Source organism: Elephantulus edwardii, unplaced genomic scaffold (genome assembly GCF_000299155.1).
Source record: "Elephantulus edwardii isolate Elephantulus edwardi_28Jun2011 unplaced genomic scaffold, EleEdw1.0 scaffold00004, whole genome shotgun sequence".
NCBI classification, from domain to species: Eukaryota; Metazoa; Chordata; class Mammalia; order Macroscelidea; family Macroscelididae; genus Elephantulus; species Elephantulus edwardii.
The window spans coordinates 583478-602474 of record NW_006399754.1 but is presented as its reverse complement, the minus strand read 5'-3'; positions in this window follow the sequence as shown (position 1 = coordinate 602474).

The following is an 18997-nucleotide window of genomic DNA, read 5'->3' as shown; positions in this document are numbered from 1 at the left end:
TGTATTTTGAGGTATGTGGACATTTATTGTAATGTAAACTATTATACAGCTGTCTTTGTGACTATAAGGCAAGTGAATTTTGTTCCTCTTGAATATAAATGATGCCAATTCATTTATGACCATTCTGACAGCACCAGTAACCATTTAATAAGAAAAACTGAAGACTTCATTCTTGGTTGTTGATTTTGAAGATGTAAATTACATAATACTTAAGTCTTTCCAGGCATCTGAAAAACACTTAACCATCTGTATATGATGTCCCACAGAGCTTTCTTGGATTCTGAGGTAATTGAAAATGTTATATGCTCAGTGGTACAGAGCCATTTTCTCAAACTGTCCTAATTAGGACACTTATTATTTCATAAATATTAGGAAAAATATCCTAATAAGATCATCAGACTTTTCTAATGAGACCAAAAGCTAAGGGGGGGGGAATCACTCTATATTTTAAAAAACACACTCTTGAAGTCTTTTCAGAATTGCCCAAATTTCAAGTGAGAATTTTTTCAACTATCTAAATGCCCTAGAGAATTTTTCTCTCCCTGTTCACAACCAGTTGTATAACAGAAATACTCAGTACTGTTTTTCTCCATGTATGTGACTCATTGACTCTGTGACTCGTTATGTATTCTATTAAACACTAAAGAATAAAACATTCACTTCATTCCTCTCGACTCTGGGGTGTGGATTGGCTCAAACATTAGTCTAATCTCATTTAAGGGATTCTTTTAATACTGCGAACACTTTCTGAATCATGGGGGAGTTAATGATGTATGTCATACCATCAGAAGAATGCTTCACTTTGTGATTGGTCAACTGGGCCAGGAGTGAACAGGTTCTTTCTGCAGAGTTCATTGTCTAGAATGCAAAAAAGGTAGGGGAATCCATGTGGGTGGAAGACTCCCATGGGGTTTCCATTTACCCTGGTTCCAACATGAGCACTGAGTTGAACCTGGGAAAATGTAGGTACAGATAGCCTCTTACAGTTTGTAGGGGAGCAGAGGCAGAAGTTGAGAGATGTGCCTTACGAGACACATTATTATTATTATTATTAATGAAGAAAATGTTCTCGGTAATGTTGGGGGCAGGGTGAGATCTGTGTTTTTGATGCGAAGGCTCAGGAATGAATTGGCTCCATTCCCCACTGCTCTCCCTCTAAAATCTTTGAACTGTTCAGACAGAAGAATCGCAGGAACGAGGGCGGGCAGTGCCAGCTTAAGGCCTTGGTTATCGCACAGGAAGCCGTGAGCAAAACCAGCCAGGCTGCACCCTTCCTCTTTACTCTTGCCCATACTTCCTCTAGATGATTTGTTTAAAACGTGTGGGTATATCATCACACACATACAGCAGACTTTAGAAAAGCTAATGTATGATTAAAAAGAATAAAAAGAAACCCAAACTACCAAGCAAGAATAAGCTGCTGGTAGATTTGAACCATGGAGAGGCATGACCCTGGAACTAGCAGTGCCACTTCCTATAGACCAAGTCACCAGAGTTCCCTTTAAAACCATTAGAGAAAAATAAAATTAGAAGTACTTTCCTTTGGGGAGCAACAAAAACATTAATAACCTAGTGGGACTACAGATGCATATGACCTGAGATAGATAGATATATATATATAGTCTCATATATATATACTTCAACTCATAGAAGCCCCATGTAATTTAGTTCTGAACTCTGTCCTATCCTGAGCCAATCTCACTGTCTCTGACACACCTAACCCCATTGCTCCTTTACTGCATCATTCCATTTCCCCCAGGGTCTTCCTCTCTTGTGCTGTCCCTCTACCCTTTTAAGTATAATATCCTTCTCCAAGGACTAGTCCCTTCTGGTCACGTGCCCAAAGTATGTAAGATAGTGCTACAAAATCTTTGTGTCCAGAGAGCAACTTGGTTTGACCCTCTCCAGGACCGACCTGTTTGTTCTCTTGGCAGTCCAGTTCAATGTTCTCCAGCCCTAGAACTCAAAGTTATTGATCCTACTGTCATCCTTTGTCATTGTTCAGTTTTCTGATGTAGCAAGTAATTGCAAAGACCATGGACTGGATCAGGGGCACCTTAGTCTCTAGACTGATGTCATTGCTCTTCGGCCCTCTGGAGAGGTCCCTGAGAGCAGACTCTCCTAAGCCAATCTATCTTTTGATTTCCTCACTGCTGTTGTCAAGAGTGTTGACTGTGGAACTGAGCAAGCTGAAATTATTAACAATCTCAGTTTCTTCTCCATCTATCATAGTGCAGCCAGTTGGCCCAGTGGTGAGAATCTTTGTTTTCTTGATGTTGAACTTCGAGACCTATTGATGTCTGCAGTTCTTGACCTTCTTTAGTAAATGTTTTTATCTATCCTCAGTTTTGGCAAGCAAACTTGTGTCATTTGTATAACAAAGGTTGTTAACGAGTCTTCTTCAAATTCTCAGGCCACATTCCTCCTCATAAAATCAAGCCTCCCAAATGATCTGTTCTGCATATAGATTGAAACGGTTTGAGGACAGGATATACTCCTGCTGCAATTCTTTCTTTACTTTGAACCTTAAAGTGTTTCTTTGCTCTGTTCTGATGACTGGTTCCTGGTCCAAGTATAGGTTTCACATGAGTACAATCAAATATTCTGGGATTCCCACTCTTCTCAATTTTAGCCACATTTGATATGATCCACACAGTCAAATGCCTTTGGATAGTCAATGAAATGGATAGATGATAGACATTCCTCTGGTACTCTCTGCTCTCAGCCAAGATCCATCTGACCTTGGCTATAATGTCTCTAGTCCTCTTCTAAACCCAGCTTGTATTTCTGGTAGTTCTCTGCCAGTGTACCATCCCAGTGAACATACCTGTTTATTTAGGGAGTTCTGATTGCCTAGTGGGTAAGAAGTTGCACTGCCAACCCAAAGGTAGGTGGTTTGAATCAACTAGCTGCTGCTTGGAAAGAAAGGGGCAGTCTCTTCCTGTGAGATTTACAGCCTCTGAAAACACATTGGAGGGTCCACTGTGAATTGATTCTAACTTGACTTATAGCAACACCTGCATATTTATTCCCTGCTCATTTGTTTCATTCTGTAGAAATTATAGCTGGTTTGTGGCCTGTTTTCATCCTTTCTCGCATGTTCTAGAACCTACATCGTATGAACATGTAAGAATAGTCTTCCTACTATATTGGTGGCTCTGTGATATTCTGCTTGGTACACCACTGTGTAGGTGTGCAGACTTTTAATTTAGCAGAATCCTATTGACTGACCCTTGGTGGTGCAGTGAATAAGCACTCTGCTGGTAACCAAAAGGCTGGCAGGTCAAACCTCCTAGCTGCTTAATGAGAGAAAGGTAGGATGGACTGTTCCCATATAGTGCGCATGCTCAGAAACCCTGTTCAACATCCAGGACAAACTTAAACTCCTAACGTCATGTGGAAACCAACTCATAGCTGATCCTCTGGTGGTTTTAGGGTCCATTAGTCACACAGAGGAGTTAACCCAATTTTCTTTCTTGGAGCCCCTTGGATTCAAACTTGCAGACAGGCACAGCTTTGGGATAGCAGCGTTCCTCCCTGTCGACTCTGCCACCAGGGCCCTTTCATCAGGGACAAGGCACTCACGTTATCTTTTTCAAGATCCTTCCTCTTCTGTTTTATTTCATAAATTATTGCAAACATTTGATTTTTAGAAATATATGCACAGGAACCATATGGTATCCTATACGTCTTTAAAAAGCACATCTGAGGCAGTTGGGAACAGATGGAAACCTATTGGATAACTATAAGACAATGATATTCCCAGAATATTAGCTTTGCTAATAAAGATTTCTCTCTAGATGCCTAGTGGCACAACGCTGCCCTGCAATCCCAAAGGCATGTGGTTTGAGGCCACCAGTTGCTCTGCAGGAGAAGGGTGAAACCTCCCGTGTGATTAACTGGCTCTGAAACCAAGGGTCAGCTATGGGTTGTTTCTGACTGTGTGGTACACAACAACAACAATAAAGCTGTATAGACATGTGGGTTGAATTCACCAGATATTTCATAGGAGAAAGATGAGCAATCTCCTCCTGTGCAATTTACTTCTGCTTAAAAACCCACTGGAGGGTCAGCTGTGATTGGCTCAGTCTTGATGGCATGTAACAACAAAAACAATATGGATACATTTGATTGGAGTGTGACTTAAACACATTTGCTTCATTTTATGGAATGAATGACATCTTTACATGAATTTAAAAGATTAACACTGTTATTGTTAAAGATACTCTGAATTTGTAAATTACTAAGGACAAGTTCACCCTCTTCTGCTGTTAACAACTTGTTTTGTGGCCGTAGAGGTGATAGTGGTGGTAGAGGGGGTGGTGTAGTGATCGTGCTGTGGTGGTTGTATGATGGGGTAGCAATAGTGATATTGTGGTGATGATGATGATGGTGGTAGTGATGGAGGTGGTGATGGTGGTGGTGGTAGTGGTGACATAGTGATAGTGGGATAGTGGCAGTGGTGGTGGTGGAGGTGGAAGTGGGAGTAGTGTAGTGATACTGACTTTGTGGTGGTAGTGGTGGCATAGTGATGAGGTGGTGGTGGTGGTGGAGATCAGTAAGACATGAATGCACTGAGGTTTAGTAAGAAGTTCAGTGCTAAGAGAATCTGGGTGATGACAAGAGTAAGACAGGAATCATTAACTTATTTCCTAGGGGAAGAGACCCAAGACCTAAGAAAAAGAATAGGAGCAGGTGAAGAAGGGCCTTTCGAGTCAAAATGAGAAGAGATGATGACTGTCAAGTCAGCATGAGAGAGAGACAACTAAGGAGGGGTGTGTGTGTGTGTGTGTGTGTGTGTGTGTGTGTGTATGTGAAAACGAGAAATAACGTTTTGTTGCTGGAAGCTGATGGCAATTCTCATTCAAATCAAATACTCCACTGTCACCCTTCAGGTTTTGGAGGCTGTAAATTTTTACAGGAGGGGACTTCCCGTCTTTGTCCTGTGGAACGCTTGATGGATTTCACCTCACTTTTGAGCTTACAGCCCAGCACATAATTGCACTATGCCATCAGGGCTGCTATTTCTAACCCACATCTCTCCCAAATCTAACCAACCAAGAACATAAAAAAATGACTGCAAAGGGATGTGGAGTCAGAGTGTGGTGAGAACGCCAGACGCAGTGTTGAAAGGTTTGGACTATAGTAATTTGAAGTGAGTTGTAATGTAATCAGAGAATTCCATTTTGCAGACTGCTTGCAAGTCCTTGGGGATACATTTGGTGGGTATAACCAGAAGTAAGGGTACCAGCTGGGGTTGGCTATGGGTGTCTACATGTGAGGGCTACATTAAAGACAAAAGCAGGTCACCTGGCTGCAGCGGTGGCTTCAGGTGTTGCCCACCTTACTTCTTCCTTTGAATGAATTTTAGGTCATGCAGTAGTACATTGTGAAATTGTCTGCAATAATATTTGATGAGAAATTGAATGGGGAACCTGTTTCTTCTTTTAATCCTGGATCTCATCACCAGAACACATTATGGGTGTCTTAGAAAGAATTGATTTATGTTATCAAGCATATTGTGTAGCTTGTCACACTGCTTCCCAAATGGTCAGCAGTTTGAGACTCCCAGTCATTCTCCAGAGAAAAGATGGACAACTTCCTTCATTAAGATCAACGGTCTCAGAAACCAAATGGAAGTTCGCTATAAGTTGAACTTAACTCCATGCCAGTTTTTTGTTGTTTATTAAGCACAAAGAGAAGTGGTGGTGTAGTAGATTAAGCATTGGGATGCATTGGTCAGCAGCTGGAATCTGTCAGCTGCTCTTCAGGAGAAAAATGAGTGGAGATTTTGGATAACATTTTTCCATAAAGATTTATGGAATCTGATGTGTTGCACTCGGGAAATCTGCTGTCAAGGACCTCTTCAAAGTACTAAGGAGTGGTGATTCCAGTTTAAGGACCAAGTTGTGCCTTGAAGCTGTGCCTGATTCAGGCTGTGGTCTTTCTGTCACTTCCTACTATACAGCTGAGAGTTTCTGATAAGGATGACAGAAGAGGGATCAGTGCTTTTGAGTTGGAGAAGAAGAGTACTGAATGTCCCATGGACTGCCAAAAGAACATGTCTTGGAGAAAGTGCAACCACAGTGCTCCTTGGAAGTAGAGATGGTAAAGCTTCAGTTCACATACTTTGAGTATATTGGCAGGAGGGGGCCATTCCTTAGAAAGGGCCTTCATGTTTAGAAGGGTAGAGGGTCAGCAAAAGAGAGGAAGACCCTTCATGAGAAGGATTGACATGGTGTCTACAGCAATGAGCTCACGTGTGTCAGAGATGATGAGGTTGGCACAGGACAGAACAAGGTTCAGATCTGTCCTTCACAGGGTCACGATGAGTCATACTTCACTTGATGGCACCTAACAAGAGCAACAGCTGCTTTAGAAGGGCCATTTGACTGTCTGGAAGGTCACTGTGAGTTGGAATCCACTTTGCAGTGATATGTTTTAGCTTAGGGTTGTTGAGCACAGGAGTGGTACTTGTGATTAAGCACTGGATTGCTAATCACAGGGTTAGAGGTTCAAGCCCACCGGCTCTTTTGGGGTGAAAGAGACGTGTCAGCCTGCTCCTGTAAATATCAAAGTCTTCCAAACTTTTGGAATTGGTTCTACTCTGGCCTCTGAAGTCATGAGGAGTTAAAATGAAAACAATTGCCCTTAGGTGTGATTTGCAGCAATCAATGACCTTAAGTGGGTGCTTGTTGATCGTTTTAACATCCTCTTTCAAATCTGCTCAAGGCCTTTGTCCTTTGTCAGGTTATTTGTCTTTTTGTTAAGTTGTGTATATATTTTATAAGTTGTGTCTCATTGCCAAACCAGACTCGCTGTGTCTGTTCTTAAATCTGTAAGTCTTTGCGAGAAGATACTGTCCATATTTCTCCCATGGAGCAGCTGGTGGGTCAAAATTACTGACCTTTTACAGATGGACTATACCGCCAGGCCTCCTTCTTAAGATATGTTTATTATTATTAATTTTAATAGACATTTACAGAGGTTTTGGATTTCCATTCATTCATTGCCTCACTTTTCTCCCTGCCCACCCCTCCCCACCAGCTCGCTTCCTCCTCCGAAGAGAAAAGAAAATCCTTCATTAGTATACAATTCCCACGTCCCTTCCCCCCCCCACCCACCCCGAGTACACTTCTCTATGCAACCTTAATTCTGGATTCCTGTGCTAACCATAATACTCAATCATATATCACTTCTAATCTGTTCTTTCCCTCATCTGTTTCAATATAATATACATAATTTATCCAGTTTTTTCTGTCATACCCCCACCCTGATGTCAGACCCATTCTACAACAGTGGCACCATGCAGTATTTGTCCCTTTGTGACTGAGATATTTCACTCAGCATAATGTCCTCCAGGGTCACCCACTTTGAATAATATTGCATGAGTTCCTTGTTTTTCAATGCTGCGTAGTATTCCATTGTGTGGATATACCACAGCTTCTCTATCCATTCATTTGTTGATGGGCCTGTAGGCTGCTTCCAACTCTTTGCTATTGTAAACAAAGCTGCGATAAACATGGGTGTGCATATATCTGCTTGGATGGCAGACATGGTCTCTCTGGGGTATATTCCCAGTAATGGGATTGCTGGGTCAAATGGTATCTCTATTTGCAATTTTTTGAGAAAGCACCACACCGCCTTCCACAATGGTTGCACCACCTAAGATATGTTTTTAAAAAACTCTTATTGATGTCAAGTCAGAACCAACTGAGAGTTGACTCAACGTATTTTGCTGCTGGTGTTTTGGTGTTCATATCACCTGTCTGTTGTTCAGCAGTTACTCTTAGCTCATTGCCTTCAAGCTGGAACTCACCATAGCTGACTCTCTAGTGAGTTTTCAGTGGGAGAAGGCTGCCCATCTTTTTCCCTCCAAGCAGCTGGTAGATTTGAACCTCCTGCCTTCGAGTTGGCAGCATAACTCTTTGCCCACTAGTCACCAGAGCTCCCTTAATTGCTCAACTGCTGTTATGTGAACCAATTCACAGCAGGTTTTCAGAGGCAGTAAACCGGGTGGAAGGAGATTGTCCATCCTTCTCCCTGGAGCGGCTGGTGGATTCACATCACATGCCTTTGGAATTGTACCACTCGGCTACCAGAGCTCCTTCTTGTTGTGTACCATTGAGTCAGAATGACTCCTAGCTGACCCTCCAGTGTGTGTTTTCAGAGGCAGTTAATCACACAGGAGGAGACTGCCCATCCCTCTTCTGTGGAGCCGCTATTGGATTTGAACCAAGTGCCTTAGGGACTGCAGTTCAGCTTCTTACCACCAGGACACCAGAGCTTCTTGGGTTTTGTAATTATGATGGGACCTGAATATTAGGCATTGTCGACATAAATGACCATCATTCAGCTAATTGCCATTGAATTGGAGCTGACTTAGAGCTGACCCAATAGTGACTTTCTAAGACTGCAAAACACATAGGAGGAGATTGCTCATTCTTCTCCTGAGAACCTGTGAATGGACTCAAACTGCCAGAAAGTTGAGATATTTAGGTTGGCAGCACAACACAAAAACCACACTTCCAGATCTTCTTTATGGTTATTTATAGCATTGTGGGAAAGATAAATGAATGCTCGTGTTAATTAATCACGTCATTTCTACATCAAAGAGAGAACTAGCTTAAAATCTTCCACAATTTGCTAACCCAAAACAAGAATATTTTTTCCATAAATTTCTCAAATTCCATTTGAAAAGTTGCAACTTTAGTTTCATGACTAACTAGATAAAAAATGGCTGTCCTTCCATCAGACTTGAATGTCATAAGCTTTTAATACAATGGGACCTACACGGATTTGAGGATATATTATATATTTCCCCCCCCGAAGAGTTATTAAGTGCCTGCTGCTATAAAACCCTGTGTAAATTTCCAGCTAATGGAGAAAATACTTGACAGTGTTTCCATTTTATGGCGGAAGTCAAGTTCTCTGACAGCCGTAGTATAGGTTTTCCTCTGGGGCTCCCATGTGGTAGCATTTGGAAAATCCTAACTGCAGAGTTTCGGGAGGTGCCTCTCAGTGTTGTGGGAAAGAAATCTGACCTGCCCGAAATGCTGCGGTGAACTCTTCCAAAGGCTCTGCTGGTTAGAGTCCTGGGGATTTACAATGACAGCTGCAAGGACTTTTAGAAAAGAGGTGATCTGTGCAGTGACGCTCTGACCTTACGATGGCGCATGTGTTTCTTTCTCCTCAGCACCACGCACTCTCGCCCCCCCCCTCCCATTTGGGTCTCTGTGTTCAAAGTGTAGCTCCTTTCCATGAGCTAATATGGAAAACACAGCTGTTAGGCCAACAGTTCTTTTTTGCCCACCAGTTCTGGGAGAGTTACTTTTAAAATGTGAGTAAGAGGAAAACAGAGAAATGTCATTATTGAGTTGTTGCAGTTATTTTCCTCTGTAATCTATAGCTTCATTTCCCCAGTGTCTTGGAAGAATTAAAAACAAGGTAAAACAAAACAACAACAAAACCCCAACAAAAACATCTCATCAGCATCATGAAATGCAATACTAGGTTTGAACCAATCTGGAGGAGAACTCCCTGGTGGGTACAAATACTTAATATACTGTAATGTTAAAGGATAAATTCAAGTTCAGCCAGAGGCACGTTGGAAGAAAGGCCTGGCAACTCACTTCCAGCAGATCAGCCGTTGAAAAGCCTTTGGAGTCCAATCCTTGTCTGACTTGCATGTGGCCACTGTGACTCAGGGCTGTCACCTGGCTTAAGCAACCAATTACCGCATTTCCCCTTATAATTCCCTGGGCAAATAACACCCATAACAAACACAGGAAATGAACACATGAGAGCTTCCAAGAAACTGTATAACACAAGTATTGTTTGTGTATGAATAGGATACTTTTAGTTATTTGGATTTAGCGAGTGGAAAGAGCTTTCTGTGCTTAAATCCTTTACCATTTGTCTTTACTTCCTTTATGGACTTAGACATAAATGATAAATCTACTGGCAAGATCTCTGTTATAAAGGATGAGATTAGCTTTTCCTTAGCTGTAGGAAATGATCTTTAGTCAGGAAAAAGCAGAGAGAAGGGCATCACTATCCTTTAAAGAGATTGAAGTTAAAATTGCCACACTATATGGTGAGGGACTGTGGGGAACTTAGCTCTTTAATTGTGACATGTCATTCCCTTGCAGGGCAGTTTTAAAACTAGGGCTCAGCGTTCTGTAAGGATAATTATTGGGAGTGGTGGGAAGGAAATTGGTTTTGGAGACATGTTTGTGATTGTCACCACCATCCACTTGAGTGCTTTTTTGCTCAGAAAGTGAGGATGTCAGAGACACTGCAAAAAAAAAAAAAGTCCTAAAATAAAAAAAAAAAAAAGCCACCAAAAAACATCCCAAACCCTGAACCTCCCCTCTCAAGAAAATCTCCCAAACACCAATGTAGAAGTGCTTTCCCAATTCTTAGTCTTGGAATTTTTTGTTACAAATAATATTTACTTATTTATTATGTATGAATCCCAAAGGATTTTTGTTTTGTAGCCAAATTCTGTATTACAAAGAAGTGTCCATAGTTCCAATGGTTTTTGTGTAGCTAAATTCCATTGATAAAACTAACACTATGGACAGCTGAAGTAAACTTTAAAAATAAAATTATGTCTTCCTTACTGATATTTTGCATTTACTAACCCAAATATAATTTGGTATGAAAACTCAAGGCTTTTTGTTTCGGTGTTTTCTTTTATTTATTTTTTTAAAAATACTAGATTAACATGTGTTTCATCTAAATATCCTTTGCTCAATGTCCAAAATATTTTTTTACATAGAATATTTGCTAAAATAACTTCTTGAGTTTTTAGTCACAAAAGCATACTAGCCAAAACAAAGCGAAGATTAATATCCAAACCACACGGGCCTAGTCAACTACTTGTCTTCTAGGCACTATTTGAGATGGCCAGAGTCCATGGCACAGGTTGGATGATTGAAAGTGAGACAGACAAGGAAAGATGGAGCTAGCCAGACACAGAGTAGTGGAGATGCAAGAAGCATATCTCCTCAAGGACAGGAATGTTCTTTTTATACTAACAAAGCCAAATGAAGAAATCTTTATAATCAGTGTCTTACAAAGCAATCATTTTTTTGGGAAACAGTACTTTTTTTTTTTTTAACATACTCACTGGAATGGGATCTTGGAACTCCCAGTTTTTATTTGATGTAACAATAAAGAAGGTATGAAAAAACAAGTGTTGTTTGACACTTTTTTTCTTGTTAAATGATCAATACATTTTTATAAACAACAACAGCTCATTGCTGTCGATTTGGAACCAACTCCTAGCTGCACCTTTGTTTGGTTCTGTGGCTATAAAGTGTACTGAAGAAGATCGCCCGCTGTTTTCCCTCAGAGAACCTGCTGGATTTTAACCCAGAGAGGTGACTCCTTTGGATTGATGTCAATACCTTACAGCTAAAGTCACACCAGAGCTCCCGCTTTTTCCATTGGCTCAAATAATTAAGAGTTGGTTACTCAAAATGAATTGAAGTGAAATTCCACTCAGTTTGAATTCCCTTGAGAGCTAACATTGTACAAGCCTGAGCGAGGAATAAATAACTTTGTAAAAGGATAAGACTCAGTACTTAGAGTCAGCAACTAAGTTAGCATTTGGAATCTAATTACCACTTTTAATGTTAAATACATTAATTTAGTGTTTGCGGGGATTAGAACATAAATCCATATTTCATGCAGCAGAAGTATGTGCCGGAGAAATCACAGTCTTGATTTTAAGGAGGTTTCAGAGTAAATAGATTTAGCATGGATTGAAACCTTACACTGAGCTGCACCATCTGATTCTCCCAAGGTACACTTGTGCCAGGATGGTTTTGGATGGCGTGCAGGTGGAGGAGGTCTGAGCACAGGAAGATCTGTCTAAGCTGCTTTGCGTTTTGCATCCTTTGGGAGGGAGACTCAAAGCTGAAGTTTACTAATTCAAGAGGCAGTAGCTGCTTTAAAGTAATGCAGGTGATTTGGGTGAAAACTGAAACTTGAACGAATAAATATCCCAGATGGCAGAGGAGACCCTAAACCGAAGTAGAATCACTTAGGGAGCTAAAAATACAACTTTGGTCAGACCAACTAATGCTGACACTTGGGGCAATGGTTCTAAACTGTAGGTATGTATAGATTTTCAAATGTTTCTAATGTGGCTAAGACTGAATACAAAGCCAATGTTTTTAATGTAGCTAAAGTGGAATACAAAGCAGTAGCTTTGTACTGTAATGGAAAACACAGCATGAGAGTTGCAAAGTCAAGAAAAGTACTTTTCTTTGGCACATTGTGTAAAAAGGAGGGAGGACAGAAGAAAGGAAGAGAAAATGAGAGCGATCCTGCGATCAACACAGCTCTACCCAAGACAAAGCCAGCAAAAGGGAGGATGACACTCAACAAGATGGGTTGACAGGGTGACTGTAGCAGTGAGCCAGAATAAGGCAGAGATAGTGGGGATGGCATGGGAGGGTAGGGTTCCAATCTATTTAGTCATAGGGTAGATGTGAGTCAAAGGCACCGAATAACAATAAACGAAGGTTAGGTACAAGGTTAGATGAGGGTCAGTCTCTCTGTGAATACATTAAAGCCGGTCACTCACATCAATTATTACAAAGTCATCGTTGATTGTTATTGTTGGTAGGTGTCATGTTGACTCACACAGATCCTGTGAAGAGTAGATCAGAACTTTGTCCTGTCTTGTACCATCCATCCAATCTCGAATATGTTTAAGTCCATTGTTACAGTCCCTGTGTCAATCCATCTTGTAGGCCTTCCTCTATCTCCTTGGCCCTCCATGATATTGGTTTTCAATCACTGGTACCTTCTCACAACGTACCCCCAGTATATGGGATGAAGTTTCACCATCCTTGCTTTAAGGAGCACCTTATTTGCTATTCTTCCAAGACATACTTGTTTGGCTTTTGGCAGTCCATAGTCCATGGGATATACAGTACTCTTCACCAACATAGCAATTCAAAGGCTTTAATTCATCTTCTGTCATCCTTATTCATTGCTCAACTTTAAGATGCATAGGAAGCGATTGAAAAAATCAGGTGCATCTTAACCTTTATACTGATATCACTGATGTCATTCTGTTAACTCAACTACAACCCATAGCGATCCTATGAACAATCCTGAGCCAACCTCAATGTCTCCAACTCACCTTACCCCACTGCCACAGTCTCTGTCAATCCATCTGATCCTGGGTCTTCCTCTCTTGGGCTTATCTTCTATCCTTCCAGGCCTTTCCAAGGACTGACCCTTCTTGACAACATACATGCCCAAAGTATGTGAGATGGAGTTTCAAAATCCTTGCTGCCAAGTAGCAACCTGATTTCACCCTCTCCAGGACAGATCTGTTTGTTCTCTTGGCAGTCCATAGATATTCTTCTCCAGTAGCACAACTCAAAGGCATCAATTCATCTTCTGTCATACTTAGTCACTGTCCAGTCCACAGTGTATAGCAAGGAATTGAGAAGATCACGGTTTGAATTAGACATTGTTATTGTTTTTTAGTGCTCTGGAGAGGTCCATGACAGCAAGATATTCCCAATGCAACTCGTCTTTTAATTTTCTAACTGCTCTTGCCCTCAGATTGTGGATCTGAGAAAGATGGAATCCTTCACAACTTCAAACTCTGCTCTATTATGATGCTGCCTATTGGCCTAGTAGTGAGAATTTTTGTTTTCCTGATGTTGAGATGCAATCTATACTGAAGACTGCCGTCCTTGATCTTTAGCAAGCATGTCTAGTCATCCTCACCTTCAGCAAGCAAGATTTTGTCATCTTCATGACACAGGTAGATTGTTAAAGAGTTCCTTCAATCCTGATGCCACATTCTTCATTAAGTCCAGCCTCTTGAATGGTCTGTTCAGCAAATAAATTAAAAAGGTATGGAGAAAAGATACATCCATGATACATCCCTTTCTTGATATGGAACCATGCAGTGTTCTCATGCTATGTTCAGATTACAGGTCTGAACATAGCAAGGGAAACTTCTTGGTTTGGTATAGATTTTACATGAGGACAATCAAGTATTCTGGGATTCCTATTCTTATCAATGTTTGTCACAATTTATTGTGTTCCACACAACAAAATACCTTTGAATAGGTAATAATACACAAATACACAAATAGATATCCTTCTGGTGTTCTCTGATTTCACCCAAGATATCATCAACAATGATATCCCTAATGACATGGCCTTTTCTATATCAGTTTCTATTTCTGGCAATTCTTTGTTGATGTACTTTTTGGATTAGCTTCAAGATTTTGCTTGTGTGTGATATTAATGATATTGTATGATAGTTTCCACATTATGTTGGATCACCTTTTTTGAGAATGGGAATAAATATGGATCTTTTTTAGTCAGATAGCCAGGTAGCTGTCTTCCAGATTTCTTGGCACAACGTGGTTGTGACAACATTGCAAATGACATCATTGATAGGTGACAACTGGGTCTTATATGTAAACAAATTATTTGTATATATAAGAACACAGGGAAAAACAAAGGGTGAAAATCTCAGGAATGTTTTTTATTCATTTATCCGGTCTGTGAAAATAAAAAACCAATAATCTTTCTTTGAGGGGTATAGTTGATTCTGTTAGGATCAAAGTCAGAATCTTAAATGTGCCTTTTTTCCAATGCCCTTTCAAATACTAAGGCCTTGTGTGAATGATCAAGAAATCTTCCTCAAGGGATAACTATAGAAAGGGATAACTAAAGAAAAGAGGGGATAAAGAATGTACACTGCATTGAAACAAATGAGGGAAAGAACTGCTTAAAAGGAATATATGATTAGGTATTGTTTGCATGACAACAGTCCAAAATAAGAGGTGTCTAGTAAAGTGGACTGGAGGAGTGGGAATGTACAACAATGAAATAATTTTTTCCAACAATGAAATAATTTTCCAAAGAGAGAAGTGAAATGGGGCAGGGATGGGCAGGGAGGAAAATGTGCAACAATGAATGAATGGTAATCCAAGTTCTCTATAAACTTTTAGCAAAATTTCAATTAAAAAAGTTTAAGAATTTAAGAAAAAATTAATTTAAGAAAAGAAAAAGAAAATTCAAGGAGCTACTCACTCAGCACCATCAAGTTGGAACCCACTCATAGTTGACTCTCTTCGTGGTTTGAAAATCTCAGAAGATTGCCCATCTTCATCCTTTGCAACCGCTCTTGGATTTGAAATGCCAGAGAGAAGTTAGCAGTACATTTCCCTCTGGACCATTCCACCATAGCGCCAAGGAGACAAGCATGGAGGTGTTCCTAAGCTGACATCTGAACTCCTTTATTTTCTTTTTTAAAAATATATTTCTTTTATATTCCTCTGATTTATTTAGAGTTTGAATACATTGTTTTTCACAACAGATCCTTCCCATTTCTTTCACCCCACCCACCCATCATATTATGCAACCCTATGATTAACACCCTACACCCCCATCCTCACCCCTCTATTTCCACTCTCCCCTCAACCTCAAATCCTCACATTTATTCTTCAATAATGGTTTTATATAGTATTTGTTCTTGTGGGATTGAGTTAGTTCACTCAGCATAATATTCTCCAGTCCCTCCCAAGTGAGGTAGTAATTTACAAAATGATTGCTCCTGAGTGCTGTGTAATATTCCATTGTAGGAATGTACCACAACTTCTCAATCCATTCATTTGTGGTTGGACATCTGGGCTGTTCTCATGTTCTTGTGATGGTGAATAATGCTGCTATGAACATTGGTGTACAAGTTTCCATTTGAGCCTCAGTTCTCATTTTAATGGGTATATTCCAAGCAATGGGATAGCTGGGTCATATGGAATTTCTATGTTCAGCTTTTTGAGGAAGCGCCAAACTGCCTTCCAGAGTGGTTGTACCATTGTACAATTCCACCAACAATGTAAAAGAGTTCTATCTCACCACATTCTCTCCAACATTTTTTACTTGTTGTCCTGTTAAACTTTGTTACTGCCACTGGAGTGAGATGATATCTCACTGTGGTTTTGATTTGCATCTCTCTTATTACCAGTGATTTTGAGCATTTTTTCATATATCTGTTGGCCATTCATATCTATTTCTCTGTGAAAAATCTTTCCAGGTCTTTTGCCTATTTTGTAATTGAGTTATCAGTCTTTTTCTTGTGGAGGCCCAGGAGTATTCTATCAACTTTCATCATGAGAATCTTGTCTGAGATGGTATTGCCAAATGTTTGTTCCCGGTCAGTAGGTTTTCTTTTAACCCTGTTGGAAGAAGTTTTTGATGAATACAGAGATCTAATCTTTAAAAGGTCCCATTCATCAATTCTATCCTCTTCATATTGTACATTTCTGGCTGTATTTGGGAATCTATACCATAGACTAGGGCTGTTAAGCTTGATCCCAGTTTGTCTTTCATGAACTTTATGTTTTCAGCCTTTACTCTCAAGTCTCTTATCCACTTTGAGGTGATTTTTGTATATGGTGTGAGATATAGATCCTGTTTCGGCTTTCTGCACATGGAAGTCCAGTTTTGCCAGCACCATTTTTTGAAGAAATTATCATTTCCCCATTTGATAGGTTTTATTTCCTTGTTGAATATCAGTTGACCATAGATAGCTGAGTCTATTTCTGGGTTCTCAATTCTGTTCCACTGACTATATGCCTGTCATTGTACCAGTACCATGCTGTTTTGGTTACCACTGCTGTGTAGTAGGTTTTGAGGTCAGGGAGTGCTATACCTCCCAGTTAATTTTTGTTTCTCAGAAGTGTTTTGCTTATTCGGGGGTCTCTTGTCTCTCTAAATAAACTTGACAATTTCCCTTTTGATCTCCTTGAAAAATGAATTTGGTATGTGTATTGGGATTGCATTGAATATGTAGACTGCTTTTGGTAGGATTGTCATTTTCACAATAGTGAGTCTTCCTATCCATGAACAAGGCACAGTTTTCATAACAGCAATGGTCCCCACAAAGTACCTAGTTAATTGCCATCCATGGCTGCTGCTGATGACATCTGCACTCCTGTCAACTCACTCACTAGGCGTGCAAGCAGTGGAGTGTCTGCCAAATAGAGACGGTTTGTGCTTTTGCTCTCAGACACTTAGAAGGTCAGTACAGTCAAGAGGAAGAGCCAGGGTCACTAAGACCAACACTCAGAAATAATCGATCCCTGAGATTAAAGCTGCTTGACCCTTGCCCTCATGTTTTATAGGGGTGTACCTGGACTATGTCCAGGAGGCCACTTGTCATAGGCTGGGTGTAGCCAGTGCCTTTGAGAGAGGGTTAGACCCTGGTGAGAGAGGTAGGAAGCAGGTAGGGCATTACATTTTATTAGTGATGAATAGCATAGTTTGAGATTTATTTTTCAGGAGAGTTTCCAAATGGAAAATACTGAAGTACTTACTTGCCTTGTAACTAAAAGAACTCATGAATAAAAAGAATGTGAGTTAAATTACATATACAATCAAGTGATTTCATATTTTACATATCAGAAAGGACAACATTACAGAGAAGAAATGTAAGGGCATTGAAGTGGGGCTATTTCAGGAAAAAACACAAGTCTCTATACAATAAGCTGGTAACTCAGTGAAAACCTCCTTGCTATCAAGTCTGAATGGACTCTTAGCCGATCCTCCAGTGGCTTTTCAGAGGCTCCAAATCTCACGAGATTGCACATCTTTCCCCCACAGAGCTGGTAAAAGCAGCCATTGTTTTACCCTGGATCCTTCACAAATGATCATAACACAGGTAGGAATGGGTCCTCTCTAGGCCTTCTTTTTCAGTGGGATTTTCCTATCTGTCACTTCCAGCTTTGAGAACACATTTCTTTCTCAAGGAAAGTAGAAGAGCACTATGAGTGGAACCGTTCTCTGTCAACAGGTTCCTGGGACATTTGCAAAGGGACTGAGTAAGTGACCATTGGTGAGACCCGGCTCTGTCTTTTCATTTGTCTCTGGCAGGGACTGGTGGCAATTTAATATTCTTTATTATGATTTTACATGCAGCTTCCTTCCTGGCTTATGATTCCTGTCAGGGCTGTGTATTATTATACATTAGTCATTTTTCTTAGGTTGGCCTGTAATGCTTAAAAGGAGGGCTGGTATAGTTCAGTAATTTTGCTTACAATTTGATTTGTGTTCTCCAGAATCCCAGTTTACTTTCATCAGCACATTTCAATGCGCAGCAGCTGGGCCCCTGGATGGGCTCATTTACATATATTAGCAGCTGAAAGCCAACCACCAGCCCAGGACTTCCAACCGGTCCATTCTGGCTCAGTCATAGCCAATAAAGTGTAACCTGGACAAAATGATATTTGAGGAATGTTCGAGCTTGGAACAATAACTGGATTGGAAAAACTACAAATCCATGATCTGGTAGAAACTCAATCTTTGTTTTAGAAAACAAGCATATTGTGAGTGTCGCATTGTTGTTGTTGTTTGTTGTTATGTGCCGTCGAGTCGCCTGCGACTCATAGCGACCCTATGTACAACAGCCCTAAACTCCGCTCTGTCCTGTGCCAATCACACTGTCTCTCACACTCCCATCCCAATTATCCCAGTCACTGAATCAATCCACCTCATAGAGGGCTTTCCTCTCCTGCGTTGTCCCTCCACCCTTCCAAGCATGATGTCCCTCTCTAAGGACCGGTCTCTCCTCACTACATGTCTGAAGTAAGTTAGATGGAGCCTCAGAATCCTTGCCTCCAAGGAGCCACCCGGTTTAACCCTCTCCAGGACAAATCTATTTGTTTTCCTAGCAGTCCATGGTATTCTTAGTACTCTTCTCCAGCACCACAGCTCAAAGGCATCAGTGTTGCATAGCAACCCAATATTTTGATCAGCAGAGTGAGAAGTAACACTGCCCCACTCAATGATGGAGGTCCCCGTGATGCTTTGAATGTGGGTTGCTCTGTACAGTGCTAGTAGTAATCTAGCCTCCTGCATTGTTGTTATTGTTATGTGCAGTCAAGTTGACTATACTTACAGTGACCCTATGAGTAATAGTTCTGAATCTTGCCTTATCCTGAGCCAA